Source organism: Selaginella moellendorffii, unplaced genomic scaffold (assembly GCF_000143415.4).
Source record: "Selaginella moellendorffii unplaced genomic scaffold, v1.0 SELMOscaffold_140, whole genome shotgun sequence".
In the NCBI taxonomy this organism is placed as follows: Eukaryota; Viridiplantae; Streptophyta; class Lycopodiopsida; order Selaginellales; family Selaginellaceae; genus Selaginella; species Selaginella moellendorffii.
In genome coordinates, this window is record NW_003314401.1 from 307087 (window position 1) to 310380 (window position 3294).

The following is a 3294-nucleotide window of genomic DNA, read 5'->3' on the forward strand; positions in this document are numbered from 1 at the left end:
CCCTAAACCCTAAACCCCAATCCGGCGAGATCGCTAAACATATATGTACATTACCCCAATCCCAAAGGGATCAAAACTACATTGAGAGCGCACTCTCGAAGAAACTAGTGAAACTATGAGCTCGAACGCCCGGCGCTGCTCTTGGGCCGTCCGCCTCCCAGGTGACTCCACCGCGGAGCTTGAAGCCACCTGCTTCGCCTCGCCACTCCTCCACTCGATCACAATGATGCCAAGCCAGACGAACACCATGTCGATCTAGCTCGACGTCGTCGCAGCCAAGCGGTCCAACTCGAGCACGATGACCCGGCGTCGCTCATGGGTCACTCGCCTCCAAGGTGACTCCACTGCACAAGCTGAAGCCACCTGTTACACCCCAAGACGTGATGCTGTGTCTTGGAGCGCCTACCTCCCCAGTGTACTTCCAGCACTAAGTCGGTGCCCATTGCGAACAAACTCCAAGGCGTAGAACAAGCAAGGTGTGAGCCTCCTCCAGCTCTAGACTAGAGCGTGCTACCTTGCCTCCCACACTAGACAAGTGCGCTGGCCCCCTTCAATGATATACGAGCCCCCGTTGCCGGCATCGCGACAATCACAAGACTTGCAAGCCTCCGCAAACCTCCTCAAAGGACTAGCCCTGAAGCAAGAACCATGTGGGATCCCCTCCGCGAGCAAACCAACTTGGCCATCTGCCACTGGCCCCCTTTGTGACAGCACTTCCCTGTCACTAGATCCAAAAATGCGCCCATAGTGTCTTCCACGTCCATCCACCACGGACACTTCGCTATGTCGGGATGTCGTCCCGAACTGTCCTCCACCAGTCAACAAAGTTCCCATGACTTGGTCGTGTTTCCACGACTCAAGTCGCCAAGAACTTCCGACACATGCAGCTTCACGCTCTCCGTACCTTAGTCGCCACCTTGCATGGCCCGACCTAAGGCGAGAAATCCCGCTCGAAGCTGCGAGACCAGCAACCGTCGCGTTTCCACCATGTTGCTGCCGTGCCAACCACATGCAACGAAGATCCCTGACACTTAGAGTGGCCGGATCGAAGATCCCGCCGCCACCCTATGTCCTGCCCTAACCGCAGTTAGCCAAGAACCCTAACCCTAGCCACGAATTAGGGCAGGTGAGAACTCTGAGACCGTGAAGAATTTTTGCCTGCGCTTCTGGGAGGGTGTGAGGCTCCCTCCCAGCTATCCCCCTGTGAATTTTTGTGGAAAAATTCCTAGCCGTTCAGGAGTTATGAGCTCCCAAAAAACTTGAAACCATGAGAAGCGAAAAAAGAAGAGGAGGAGAGGAGAGCGTCCAGCTGCTGCAGCCGTGGTGTTCCTGACTGCCCTCTCCACTCCTCCAAATCTCTAGGCCCCGAAAAACCCTAGCCGCCGCCGAAGAACCCTAAAAACAGCAGCGACCTAGGGCCAGCGAGATCTCCAGATCCGTGGCAGATCTCGCCGCGGCCTTCTAGGAGGATGAGAATCTACACTCCTAGAAGCCCCCCGTCGAAGGAATCGAGGTTTCTCCCAGCCGTTTGGGAGATATCGATAAAAACGACAGAGAGCGAGAGAAAAGAGGAGAAAGAGGAGGGAGACCGTTGTGCAATCCACATTCTCCGTGTGCCGTTGTCGAAACGGCATGATTGATGCTATGATTGATGCTATCCTCCGGGACAGGGGGAAGCTCGAGAGGCTCGAGGAGTGGAAAAAAGCATGGCTGCCATGTTTTGGTAGAGGAGATCACAAGGAGGTTCGTTGGAGATGGCGCCCCCCGGAGTCGATCTTGCGGTCAGCACGAAGGGGGGATATGGATCTGGACGTGATACGACGGAGACGACCACAGCCGCTTCTACTGCAGGCCTAGTCTCACTTTAGATGAGGGAGATCACCACTAGGTAGCATGAGCTTTGGGCAGCATGCCCAGTTTTTGTATTAGTCCCTACGGGACATTGGGGAATGTACATACACGTTTCATCGAAACGGCATGATTGAGAGCAAGTAGAGGAGGCAAAGGAATGAATTTTCATTCATTCGTGAGCGAGGGAGAGGACAAGAGACAACCCAAGACCGGTTTCGTCCTTTTTGGGACTCATCAGCCGGGTGTAGTCGTCTAGTGTCTACCCTAACCCTAGCTCGGTGCCGACTCTACTTATATTTTGGCTCTGTCACGTGGCGCGAGTCCGTGTGGCGGCCATGCGAAGTGGCGTGGCAGCGTTGGGTCGCGAGGGTGCGAACGTAGCATGAGGGGAGACTTGGACATCGACATGATTCGCTCGAGACGACCACGTCCACTTCTACTCCAGGACTAGGTCTAGCTGCGGCATATGAGGATCACGTAGAGTAGCTCATGGAGAGGGCGGCACGCCCATTTTTTGTATTAGTCCCATTGGGACATGGGGAATGTACATACACGTTCAGCGAGGGTGCGAACGTAGCACAGCTGGTGTTGGTTACTCCACAGCAGTGGTAGTCGCGGAGAATGACTTCGGCGGATCGCCGAAGACAGTAAGCGTTCGTCCGGCGGGTGACGTACCTTTGACGCGAGATAACTTGTGAACGCGGCATGATATGATGCATGCATTACGTCCACAATGCTTGTATCACTTGTACGTACCCGGCGACGAAAAAACCGGTTCACTTTGCAGGGAATATTCTCGGAATATTCCGTCGTTGACCGTTGACCCCGCGTTGACCGTGTGTGGACTGTGGTGGTGGAGGGCCTGAGGTCACTCATACATACCCGGAGTCCAGCGGTTGCGTCGGGGAGAGCCATCCCGCGAGCTGTCGGCGTGTGTCGCCGATGTCGAGGGAGCGGCACCGTTTTAACGGAATACACGCTTTTCCACGAGTCATGTGTGGAGTTCAGAGTTGAAACTCACATATTCACGATCGGAATGAAGAGCGGAATCCAACGGTATATGCCGTTTTGACTCGGTCAACAGGGATACAGTCGGAATATTGGGGAATATTCCGTTCTGACCGTTGACTCCGCGTTGACCTGGCGTTGACTCGAAAGGGGGGTGGCCTGGAGTGACTTGGGACATACCTGAAGTCCATCGGCCAGACCCTGGGAGTCATAGGGTATGCGGAGAGGGATGCAAACATATGCTTCCGTGTCTTGCAAAGTGTGGTACAAGACGTGGCTAAGCTCGCGGAGGGAGCTTGGCCCTGACCAGGAACGAACCGAGGTTCGGGGAGCGTCTCCAACACGTAATCACTCGGGGGAGTGTGTCTGCGGGAGCTTCATCCATCACCTGTTTAGGGTTTAGGATGTCCCCCAAGCCTAGCTGCGCGCTGTGGA

General features: G+C 55.1%; 1 long non-coding RNA gene across 1 annotated transcript; it reads right to left on the minus strand.

Moving 5' to 3' along the window:
- Positions 1–30: 30 nt before the first annotated feature.
- On the minus strand, positions 31–663 carry LOC112343243. Its single transcript, XR_002991205.1, has 2 exons — positions 407–663; positions 31–353 (listed from the first exon to the last, which is right to left on the minus strand). It is a non-coding gene; the product is annotated as an uncharacterized LOC112343243 (long non-coding RNA).
- Positions 664–3294: the final 2631 nt, after the last annotated feature.